At 47.0% G+C, this 13,295-nt stretch overlaps 1 protein-coding gene across 1 annotated transcript in view; it reads left to right on the top strand.

Annotated features, from left to right (window-relative positions):
• Positions 1-13,295, top strand: part of B3glct (beta 3-glucosyltransferase) — a 134,325-nt gene that overhangs the window by 716 nt on the left and 120,314 nt on the right. The gene's annotated exons all lie outside the window — the stretch shown is intronic.

Raw genomic sequence — 13,295 nt, 5'->3', positions numbered from 1 at the left:
TCCCTGGAAAGTGAGCTTTGGTTCCGGACAGAGACCCAGGAGGGCCAGGCGGGCGCTGCTTGCTCTGGCTTTCCATTCTCACGCATCGTTCACTCGAACACTTGAAAGTTCGATTGGAACCCCGTGTGTACTTGAATCTCCAGGGTCTGGAAATGAGCACAGTTCGGACGCGTGCTGCTAACTAAGTGTGTAATTGAACAGAGTTGGGACCCAAGGTTAAAAAACTTCCTCCAGCAAGACAAGTGCGGTTGGTTGAGTCAGGGAGGCTCATATACGAATTACAGAGTATGCTGTATTTGGTCGTGGTGGTTGGTTAGCTTGCTGCGTTAGTTATTTCACCTGCTACACGTAACTGTCGTATTTAAAATGGGAAAAGAGTAGTGGTTATCTCAGGGAGGCCGCATTTTTAAATTGGAAATCTGTTTAATGTATTTATTTTTGTTATGCATCTCTGTCCGAAACTTCCACGACCTCAACATTTTTTTTAGAATAGGAAAACTTTTATTAAAATCAGTAGAATCATAGCTATTTTTAACAAAGAGGACCTATAAATGATTTGATCTACCTCCCACACTTTATATGAGGAACTGCAGAGAGATGTGGGACTGGACAGATTCGGGTCATGTTCGACTCTTAGCACTCACTGCTGATACATATTATGTAAAATACAAGCACCCAGATTTGGACTTCATGGGCTTGTGTTCTGGCTGTCCTTATTAATTTGTGAGCTGTGTGAACTTGTAATTACCAGCCCTTCTTGTGTACTCTCTCACAGGATTTTGTCATGATCAAAACTTACACAAAGCACTAACCATATAATTATCATGTAATCGTGCTTAATGTCTGTAATCCTTGGCAAACCTGTAAAATGCCAATACCACCCATTCTTGCTGGGAATTTGGAAGGATTGGATGTAAATAAAGCATCTAGTGTGCTAATGAGCATTCAGTAGGTTATTGTAAGAAAAATTGTTCAGGCACATTTCAGTGCCAGAACTGAAGTCTCAGCTCCTGTTGCTGTGGAGGCCGAGATGTGCCATCATCCCGCCTCCCTTTTCTGCTTCTGTACAGAACGTTTCGAGTCACAAGAGGCCATCAGAAATCCTGTTATTTAAACACTTGTCGCTTTCTGTTAGCTTCGTTCTGTTTACTTAAGTGTTCATTCATTTTTAGTATGTAATTTCCCAGGATATTTTTGCATTGGCATTTAGTTTAACTTAGAAATTTTAGGTTGAAACTTAAATCAGATAAAGACGAACCCTGCTGGAGAGATGGCTCAGTGGTCCAGAGCACTTGTTACTCTTGCAGAGGACCCTGGTTTTAGTTCCCAGCACCCACATGGCAGCCCACAACCATTTGTAACTGCAGGTCCGGGGGATCTGATGCCCTCTTCTGGCCTCCACAGGCACTGCGCACATTGGTGCACATGAACTATGCAGGCCAACACTCAAACAAATAAAAATACACAAAATCTTAGAACTTTTTTAAAAAATTAAGACACATTATCTCATACTCTAGCAATGAGGACATAGGAAAAGTTTATTAGAGGTGGGGTTTTTTCCTTCTTATTTATAAAAAGGATCTCTATCTTTCTTAACAAATATGTCTAAAGAAAATTTGACATATGGGCAGCTGCTCATGCCTGCCCCTGTTGTCTCTCTGAACCACTTTGACACCAGCACATGATGTCTCTGTGCATCGGCCTCCTCCCACATCAAGCTGTTTGTATTCATGTGCTTTTCCCTGCTTGGAAAGCTTGTTCCTTAGTCTCTTGGGTAGGCCTGCTCCCCTACATCCTTCAAGACTAGGTTTGAATCTCATCTCCCTTGGAGGAGGCACCTGTGCCCCCCCCCCAACCCAGGAAGTATATCACACTTCCCAAAGTGCCTCAGCTTTTGTTGTTTCTCTTTGAGAGAAACTGGTGCCAGCCCCGGTGCCAAGGGTGGTCCCTTTGGCCTGAGCCAACCAGCCCAGCCCGTCCTCCTTGGCCATGGCCATTGGTTCATGGAATGCGTGTGATCCAGGCAGCCCAATCCGAGTGGCGGTAGCATTCTAGGATTTGAGTTCCCTTCCCTCTCCCTTTCCTTTGCCCCCACCCCCTTGGTCTCTGTTTAGGAGGTTTTGCGTCCCCCTCATTCATTCCGTGTAGGAGGTTTTGCGATAGACAGCCCTCACTTTGACCTTACAGTCATTTTGGAAAGGAAAACGACCATTGCAAACTAAGGAATCAGAGCTGGTTCCAGGAGCTTAAGCCAGTTTTGTGAGACTGCTTCTGGAGAAGATGTGTGAGCTAGGGTTGCCTCACTGCAAGCTGCCTGGAATGGAAGTTTCCTTGGGAAAGCCTTCCTTGCTCTTCTTACCCCTAGCACTTCCCAGTTACAGTCTGTGTTACTTCCCCTGCACACATGTGCCACAGTCTGCGGTGATCCCGGGGTATGTGCATGTGCACGAGTGTTCTACTTCTCTCTGATCATGTGACTCAGGAGGTGAGCGGCATGTGTTTCTTCTTCCCAGTGCTGTGGAGAATTCAATAAATATCAACAGGATGAAACTCCTTCATACACTCCTGTGAAAAGGAGTGTTTATCAGCAGTCCTCCAATCTAGTGGTTCTCAACTATGGATCGTGACTCCTTTTGGGGGTTGAAAGACCCTTTCTCAGGGGTTGTCTAAGACCATCGGAAAACACAGATGTTTACATTACAATTCACAACAATAGCAAAATTACAGTTATGAAGTAACAAAGAAAATAATCTTAGGGTTGGGAGGGTCACCAAAACATGAACTGTATTAAAGGGTCACAGCATTGGAAAGGTTGAGAACCATTGCTCTAAACCAAGTTTATCAGCCTTGGCCCTGTGGACATCTTTGGCTGGACGATGCCTCGGGTGTGTTGCAAGTTTTGGTTCATCCCAGGCCCCGACCCATAGGAAGTCAGTCTCCTCCTGAACCATGCACCACACCACCAAAGCTGCCCTCGGATGTTGTCAAATGTCCTAAAGGGCCATTCGCCTTGGCTGAGGCGCCTTCCCTCAGTCTGGATAGTTTGATTTACAAAATGGCGTGGCATTAGGACGTGTGTGTAGAGAAAGGAGCCTGGCTTGCTTCCTGAACCACAGAGGCAGGGAGAGGACATGATGAGCCCCACAGCGGCAGCCTGAACAGACACCACCTGAGAGATCTCCCACCATGTCTTGTTTGGTCCCAGGACATGCCCACGGCTGTGAAGATGCCCGCAGCCCATTCCAAGGCAATGGTGTTGAATTGTGCCCTTCACTCCCGTCCTTATGAAGTAATATTTGAGTGCCTGCCTGCATGGCGGTTTCATAAGGAAGGAAGTGAAGGGCAGTATTTAAGGCTAGTGTCCTACTGGCCATTCACTTGAAGAGAGAGAACGTATGGGGGAGGCAGGACCACGTCGGCCTTATATAACATTCTGGGCTTCCGCCCTGAGAACTAAATTCACGTACCAGAAATAGAGGCTCTCTTCTTCTTCGCTTTGTTTCCTCAGCGCCTGTGAGAAAAAAAAGGAGCAGGAAGGAGAGTGAGTGGCCCGGGTCTTTTCTATTCTGAGCTAGATAGGCAAATTCAAAATCCTTGTACACAGACAGACTCTGGAGTCTTGGCATACTTGTTATGAGAGATTGGGGTCTGGGATGGGATCTGTCTGCCAACTACAGATGTTAGCAGCCGTGTACAGACACCTTTGTTGGGGTGGTTCGTTGAGTTCTCTGAAGCAAGTATGGGTTCACTTCCCCAAATGAATTAATAATTCACACAGGAAAGTGGGAGTGTTAGAATTAAAAAAAAAAAAAAAACCACCTTGGGGTTTTATATTTCAAAAGAAAAGAAGACTGTCGCATGCATACAGCACGGGTGTGTCGGGGTCTTGAAGCTTGGCTCTCCACTCTCCTGAGAACAGCAGACTGTGCATGCATGCAGCACGGGTGTGTCGGGGGGGTCTTGAAGCTTGGCTCTCCACCCTCCTGCAGATGGAGCTTGTTTGAGCTTCTGGCACAGGAGTGCAGCTACTCACACATCCTGGACCAAAGAATGCTCTGTCTATTCTCTTGGACCCCGTGTGCAGCTTTGGGAGTGCTGAGAGAGGAAGGGGCACCTCCTAGCCAGCCAGGTCCACCCGGATAGTGGTGACAGACAGGTGCAACCTCACAGCCAAGATCTGTTTTTATCAAGCACGTCCTGCTTATTCGTGGCAAGAGAAATGAAATCCTTCCTTCCAGACACTCAAGAGATCTAACTCCCTGAGGGGAGAGTCACGTTTTGGCAGGCAAGGATGGATGCAATCGCCGTTACTTACCGAGTGGTACATGGCTAGAATAAGGCGGGAGAGAGAAGCTACCTCAGGCCACACAAATCCAAGTTCTGTATTTAATTCTGTGACCCAAAGGTGAGAGAGCACACAGGGAATTTCTTGACAGTCTAGAATGGCGAGGCACTGGAAGATAGGTGTGAGTGCCTTTCAGCTGCGGTGGGCATCAGGACAAAGAGGAAAACGGAAGGAAGTCAGCTGAGAGGAATAAAGCTTTGCGGGACATGCACATCTCCAACCTGGAAAGAGTCACTAGGCCAGGCCTAGTGGCACAGGCCTGTAATCTCCACGCTTGGATGGTAGAAGCAGGAGAACCAAGAGTTCAAAGGTCACCCTCAGGACGTAGAGATGCTTTAAGTCAGTCTCAGCTATATCAGGTCCTGTCTCAAACACACAGAAAGCTACGTGCAAAAAAACATCCTGTTTGTGCAAGCCAGAGCACAGTGTTCAGTTTGAGTTTTGATACATATAAGAATACGACGGACAGAGCAGCTCGGAAAGATGGTGGTGATGATAATGAGGTGGCTTTTTTTGTTTGGTTTTGTTTTTTTGGTTTTTTAAAACAGGGTTTCTTTGTGTAGCTTTGCGCCTTTCCTGGAACTCACTTGGTAGCCCAGGCTGGCCTCGAACTCACAAAGACCCACCTGGCTCTGCCTCCTGAGTGCTGGGATTAAAGGTGTGTGCCACCACTGCCCGGCAAGGTGGATTTTAAGAATTGACAGGGGCAGTGGTGGCACATCCTTTAGTCCCTGCACTCGGGAGGCAGAGCCAGGCGGATCTCTGTGAGCCTGAGGCCAGCCTGGGCTACAGAGTGAGTTGCATGACAGCCAGGGCTACACAGAGAAACCCTGTCTCAAAACACCAAGGGGGAAAAAAAGAAGACTCGAGGGTCCCTGAGATGGCTCAGTAAACCACTGAGCACTGGCTGCTCTTTCAGAGGACCTGGGTTCGGTTCCCAGCACCCAGGAGTGCTTGCATGCTAGGCAGGCATGGTACCAACTGAGCTACATTCCTGATCCCACATTTATTGTTAAAGAGACCCAAACTTTCCTGGGGGGCAAAGTAGTGGGTTGCTGTAGGAAGGGGCGTAAGGGGTGCATCAGGGATGGTAAAGACGGGACAATGATGGACTAGAGACGTCCCTTTGGTGGGAGGAAATGGCAGCGGAGCCTCAGCCCACGTGCATGGTCACCATGGTCACTGACCTGCAATCAGGAAGCAAGCACAGTGTTGGGAAGAGGGGGCAGGGCTCAAGGTCCCACCACGGTTGAGCTCCTCCAGTCAGCATCCACCCCCTAAAGATGGCAGCCTTCCCAAACAGCACCTGTGGAGAGCATTCATATTCAAACTATAGCACTGCAGGCCTCCACAAAATTAATCATAACAAAATCAATATAGCCAAACATTTATGACTTCCAGTTCTTCATAGCCTGTATAATGAAACTGCCTATTAACCTCCAATTTTAAATATGCTTTCCCTAACAAACTGTATTATTCTGTTTTTTGTTAGTAATCAAAATACCACACACACACACACACACACACACACACACACACACACTCTAATATGTATATATGTATGCACATGCATATATATGTATATACATGTTATGGGATAATCTTTTTGTACACTGTGAAGATGTGATTCTGCCTAAGGTGCCTTCTGATTGGTTTAATAAACAGTTGAGTGGCCAATAGCTAGGCAGGAGAGGATAGACATAGGCAGGACTTCCGGGGAAAGAGAGGTACTCAGGGAAAGGAATCTAGGCACGTGGATTTTACCTTCGGACTTGGAGTAACTTGGACGTGCCGTGCTGAGGAAAGGTAAAGAGCCACATGGCAGAATGTAGATTAAAAAATATGGGTTAGTTAAGTTATAAGAGCTAGTTGGAAACAAGCCTCAGCTAAAGGCCAAGCTTTCATAATTAACAGTAAGTCTTCGTGTCATGGTTTGCAGGCTGGTGGTCCACAAAGAAAAGTCTGACTACATATATGTAATACTTTTCTTTGCACAAGATTACCAAGAGTATTGTGAACACCTCGGGCTTTAACTGTGACGTGGAAAGGGTTAACTTCCCTGTCTGCCTTTGTTTCAGAGACATTGATTGCCCTTATGGCCCTGTCTTCACTGTTACCATAAAAGGCATTATGTAGCTGGGCATGGTGGCGCACACCTTTAATCCCAGCACTCAAGAGGCAGAAGCAGGCAGATCTCTGAGCAAATTCCAGGACAGACAGAGCCATTACACAGAGAAACCCTGTCTTGAGGGAATAAAAACAAAACAAAACGTCATTACGTACATGCCCTGTGGATGGATAGCTACACCGACATCATAAACTTTTCCAAAAGAATGTTGTGGTATCATACGTGAATGAGTCAGCTCCCATGTGATCACCCAACCCTGGACGCTTCCTTAGCTTATTCATTCATGCATCCATGAAACAAATGCCTGTGAAATTCCTCCCGTGAACAGCCATGTCAAAGATAATCATCATCACAACAAAATAGCCTGTCTGCAGGGGTGAGAGATAGAAAGATGTCGTGGAGGGCTGGGGTGTGACTTGGTGGTAGAGGACTTGTGCGCCATGTCCTGAGGCTGTAAGCTTGATTCCCCCCACCTAAAAAAGTCAGCATAATAAGATGAGGGCATTACAAGGAGATGCCAGGGAAGCTGGTGGCCTAGGGACCAGAGAGGTCAGTTAGCTCTGATGGAGTCTGACTCACCTCCATCATTTTCATCTCTAAAGTGTGGGCCTTCCCTCATCCACCAGCAAACACTTTGTGCTGGGTGCACATCACTGTCATTTACTTAGGTTCGTTTTAAAAAAAATTCTTACCCTGGTGTTCTAAGGCCTCTAGACAGGAGATTGTCCCTGAGTGTTTGAGGGTGTGAAGGGGTTCCAAGGACCTCTTTCGCATGGGCAGGAAATCCCCAGGAAATAACCATGATGACATAAAGCCAATAAGACACAATGAATGTGGACAAGCCTTTATTTTAAACTGGCCCTGAAAAATTATACAGTGAAGAAGTCTGTGAGCTTGTGGTTCTTTCTTTTCTTTCTTTCTTTCTTTCTTTCTTTCTTTCTTTCTTTCTTTCTTTCTTTCTTTCTTTCTTCTTTCTTTCTTCCTTCCTTCCTCCCTTTCCTTCCTTCCTTCCTTCCTTCCTTCCTTCTTCCTTTCTTCTTCCTTCCTTCTTTCCTTCCTTCCCTCTCTCCCTCCCTCCCTCCCTTCTCTCTTTCTTTTTCCTTTCTTTCTGTTTCTTTTTTTTCCTTTGAATTAGTCAGTCTCTCCTCACAGTGATGTTGAATGAATCCTAATTGGTCTTAAAAACCCAGAGCCAGATATCAGGGTGAAAGCTGGAAGATCAGAGAAGCAGAGCAGCCACGGCCACCACCTCTTACCTCACCAACTCCTCAGCCTGACAGAGCCAGAGTTCCTGGCTCCTCCTGCCTTATATTCCTTTCTCTGCCCAGTCTCAACCTTCTAGTGCTGGGATTAAAGGTGTGTGCCACCACTGCCTGACTCTGTTTCTCTTTTAGACTGGATTAATCTCACATAGTCCTGTGTGGCCTTGAACTCTGAAATCCAGACAGATCTCTGCCTCTGCCTCCCCAGTGCTAGGATTAAAAGTGTGTGCCACCACTGCCTGACCTCTATGGCTAACTCTGTGGCTAGCTCTGTCCTCTGATCTTCAGGCAAGCTTTATTTGATACACAATATATCACTGCAGAGTAATCTGGAAGAAACCAGTTCACATGTTGGAGTCTGGGCTGGTTGGTGTCTGTAGCTGGCTGGTCCAACAGCTTCTGGAGAAGGGTGACCCACTGTCCCCTACTGCAAGCCACTTGCCACACCTCTGGCCCACACCCACTGGCCACCCCAAAGCAAGAACAGGGATGAGCTGTGGCCGGCTTGCCGAAGGCCCCAGACCACAGCCGAGAACACACTGACATGCCAGACCAATTCCTGTCAAAGCAGTTGTGGGCCCAGAGTAGGCTGGGTTCCACTGGAGACCAGAGAGCAGGGGAGGAAATAAATTGTGGAAATGAGTATCCTTATGCAGAAGAGAGTGGGAATCTAGGAGATGTGAATTTATTTTCTTTGCCACTCAGGGGAGCCAGAGACTCACGAACATCATACACAAACTGCCAAAGAGGTGGGTGGGGAGAAGCAGTGTTTCACTTTGGACTTAGTCACAGGCCATAAAAACCCAAGCAAGTAGAGAAACAGAACAAAGCAAAATGCAACAATAGCAATAACAACAAAATCAATGACAAGAAAAGGAAAGGCGTCAATTCATGCCAGGAGGTTGCAGGGGACTTTGGTTTAGCCTCAGCTTTGCCTATCCAGGGGCTCAGGGCTTGCTCCATCTCTGTGTCCATTTCTTGGCTGAAGTCTGCTTTGCTGGTTTCATTCCCGGGAGCTCCAGGGTTACACACTTACAGCCTGGGAGAGAGGACCAGGCAGGTGTCATCTGCTTCCTTCATGGCACTGGGCATGTAATGAGTGTCCCATCAGTTTCCAAATAACGACCTGGAGACTTCTTATTAATTATGAAGGCTTGGCCTATAGCTTAGGCTTGTTTTTAACTAGCTCTTATATTTTAAATTAATGCATTTATATTAATCTATGTTCTATCATGTGGCATTCTCTTCCATCTTGCACCTCCTGTTTCCTCTCCATGTCTCCTGGAGTCTCTGCCTTTTTTCTTCCCAGTGTCCTCCCTGTCTCTAGAAGTCCTGCCTAACCTCGTCCTGCCTAGCTATTGGCCATTCAGATTTTTATTACACCAACTGCAGCAAATATATCTTCACACAACGTACAAATATCCCCAAACAGGCAGGGCACCTGGCCTATGCAGGTGCAGGAATGTTAACCCTGAGGACCTCAGGACTCCTGCAGAATGGTTAGGAATGTTGCCACAGATAAGAAGAATAAAGCCCGGGGTGGCTGAGGTGGGAGAAATGACAGCATCTTAGCCCACTGCTGGGTACCAAGCCTGTGTTTTCACATATCCGTCCAGGAGTCCTCATAGATAGATGCCTGCCATGCTCAACCCTGTTTTACAGGATTCAAGAGCTGCAGAAATGCCTATTCAACAGCTGGATACGAGAGCTTCAGAAATTCTCAGGTAAGCGGCAGAGTCAAGTTTGAGCTTCGAAGCCCTTGCTTGATCAAAGGGGAGGGAGAGAGTAGAGGAGGACTGGGGACAGGCAGATGTGGGAAATGAGAGAGAGTGCCTTCAAAGAACGGTTACCCTGTCTTTGAGCACACTTAAGCCACAGGTTCTGGACAGGTAAATTCAAGAGAATGTGGCGTTTAGATTTGCATCAGAGACTAGTGGCTGGCACTGGGCAGCTGTGGGGCTGAGACAGGACAAACCTTCGAGTCTGGGTAGGGTATCACATAGAACAAATGGTAGCTCATTCTGGAGACAGGCCTAGAGGAACTGGATGCAGCTATCACAAGGTAAGTCCAATCCTAGATGCTCATTATCCACTGGGGTCTTCAGTCTGGCTATTCATTCTCCCTGCCAGCAAGACCAAGCAACTAACTAACCCTTGCCAGGGATTGCACAGAGTCCCCTGGGGACAGGGACCTAGTGGAGATGGCTTCGAGGGCAGCTGGGATGGAGGAGCCGGATTAGCTGGGAGGAAGGTGTTCACTGCTCTTAAGTGTTTGATTAGAAACTGTAGCTGAAGGGCTCTGGAAAACAAGAGACCTTAACAAGAAAGCTGGTGTCCCAGTTTCTCCATGAACCAGGGAGAATGTTCCAGAGCACCTGTGCAGTGGAAAACAAGGTAACAGTGAGCCCGTGCGACCTGGTAACAGACGGAAGCTGCAGCCAGAGGAACCCTGGCCTCACTCGTAAAAATGTAATCAATCTCCAGCTCGATTCTAGTTCTTGCAGGATTGTAGCCTGGCTCCATGGTAATTGCTTTTATGCTATTTGTATGCCTTGGCTGTCTTTCGATTTTACCTAAGAGTTTCTGAAATATCAAACACAGCTTCAGCTGTCATGAAAAGAATACAAAGAAAAGGTAGTTGAATGACTTTTACAAACCGTGTAGAGCTGATGGCTTTTCACCGGCCCCAAGCAACCCCTAGTCTGGGTTGGTACTGCCCCTCTGTTGGTTTCCATGGAGAGCAAAGTCATGCAATAGTTCTCCACTCTGCGAGACTGTTACTTCAGATTGCAGGGCGGGTGTCTTGTTTGGCAGTTGAGGGGACCCTGCCTCGGTTAGCAGCAGACCCAGGGGCTCCTTGCCCTCACATCCGCAAGCGATTATCACTCTCCTGTCACCATTCCATAGCCACTGAGTGTCTAGTAAGTGCCTGCCAAGTGCCAGGCATTGTTCTATGAACTGTCTCTCTAGTGTAAACAGTGCAGACAAAAATGTGTGCCCTTGTGACTATTACAGAAAAATGGTGGGACAGCTTATGGTAAGTGCTGTGAAGAAACTAAAGTGGAATAATGGGGGAAAGTGTGTGTGTGTGTGTGTGTGTGTGTGTGTGTGTGTGTGTTCACTTGTGTGCACTCCCACTTTAAATAAGGAGGTTCCAAATGAGCAGAGACCTGAGGAAGTGAGGGGATGATGTCCTGGTATCTAGAGGAAGGAAGTCTTAGCGTTAGGGAAGCAAAGGCCCTGATGGCATGCTTCCCCACCAGCAAGGTCAGTCTGCTCTGATAGACAGGCAGCTGCAACAGTGATACACAGTGGGCTAGAGCGGCACTTAGGATCATCTAAGGGCCACTGGAGGCCTCAAGGACACCACAGTAAGATAGGTTATTTGCCTGTGTATAAAACACCATTGGAAGGCCTTGAGCAGAAGCTTGACATGACACAATTCTCTAAGGCTCCAGTCCTGCAGGAAGTCTTTGGTTTGGTTGATTGGTTTTGTTTTTGGAGACAGGGTTTCTCTATGAGGGGCTGGCTGGCCTGGAACTCACTCTGTAGACCAGGCTGGCCTGAAGAACGTCACCTGCCTCTGACTCTTAGCACTAGGGTTAAAGGTGTGCACCACCTGTGTGTACTACTGTGCCTAGCTTGCACCAAGTATTGAGTACTGGCTGATAGAAACATGATTTGAGGGCTAGGGTGCTGTGGGATGTTCTGTATGTCAAATGTGTTGCTCTGATTGGTTAATAAATAAAACACTGATTGGCCAGTAGCCAGGCAGGAAGTATAGGCGGGACAAGCAGAGAAGAGAATTCTGAGAAGTGGAAAGCTAGGCAAAGAGACACTGCCAGCCACCACCATGACAAGGGAGATGTAAGGTACTGGTAAGCCACGAACCACGTGGCAAAGTATAGACTAGTAGAAATGGGTTAATTTAAGATAGAAGAACTAGATAACGAGAAGCCTGCCATGGCCATACAGTTTGTAAGCAATATAAGTCTCTGCGTGTTTACTCTGTTGGGTCTGAGTGGCTGTGGGTCTGGCGGGTGAGAGAGATTTGTCCTGACTGTGAGCCAGGCAGGACCAAAAAAACTTCAGCTACACTGGGGAGCTGGATCAGTCAATAAAGGGCTTGCAGCATAAACCCGAGGGCTTGAGTTCAAATCCCCAGCACTCATATGAAAAGACAGGTAGGTGTAGTGGCACATGTCTGCTATCCCAGCACTGGGGAGGTAGAGGCAGGAGGATCCCTGGGGCTTTCTAGGATCAAGACCACCCAAATCAAAGAGCTTAAGTTCAGCGAGAGACCTAGTCTCAAAAGATAATGTGGGGAGCAATGGAGGAAGACATTTGCTGTTTACCTCTGGCCTCCATACTTTTCTATTGCTCTGCTAAGACACCATGATCAAGGCAACTTGTAGAAGAGTTTATTGGGGCCTTACAGTTTCAGAGGGTAGAGTGCATGACCATCATGGTGGGAAACATGTTGTCAGGCAGGCAGACATGGTGCTGGTGTAGTAGCTCAGAGCCTACATCTTTTTTTGTTTTGTTTTGTTTTTGTTTTTCAAGACAGGGTTCCTCTGTGTAGCTTTGCGCCTTTCCTAGAACTCACTTTGTAGACCAGGCTGGCCTCGAACTCACAGAGATCCGCCTGGCTCTGCCTCCCGAGTGCTGGGATTACAGGCATGCACCACCATCTTGATCCATCAGCGGGAAGCAGGGTGGGTTGGGAGATGGGGAGGGAGAGAGAATGAGATGGTGAGGGCTTTTGAAACCTAAGCCTGTCCTTAGTTACACACCTCCTCCAACAAGGGCACACCTCCTAAGCCCTCCCAAATGGTTCCACCAGCTGGTGATCAAGTATCCAAATACATGAGCCTATGGGGGTCGTTCTCATCCCAACCACCACACACACACACACACACACACACACACACACACACACACACACACACACACACACACACACACACACACACACACACACACATACACACACACATACATCACACACATACACACATACACATACACACACATACACACATACACACACATACACACATACACATACACACATACACACACACATACACATACACACACACACATACATACACACACACATACACACACACATACACACACATACACACACACATACACACACACATACACACACACACATACACACACATACACACACACATACACACACACATACACACACACATACACACACATACACACACACATACACACACACACATACATCACACACACACATACACACACACATATACACACACACACATACATCACACACACACATACATCACACACACACATACACACAAACACACATACACACACACATACATCACACACACACATACACACACATACACACACACATACACACACACATCACACACACACACACATACACACACACATACACACACACACACATACACACACACACACATACACATACACACCCCATGTAAATCATATATGTCTTTTTTTTTTTTTTCTAAATGGGTGTGGTGGTACATGCTTTTAA

This window comes from Onychomys torridus, chromosome 22, assembly GCF_903995425.1.
Source record: "Onychomys torridus chromosome 22, mOncTor1.1, whole genome shotgun sequence".
Lineage (NCBI taxonomy): Eukaryota > Metazoa > Chordata > Mammalia > Rodentia > Cricetidae > Onychomys > Onychomys torridus.
This window is presented reverse-complemented; position numbering and strand designations above follow the sequence as displayed.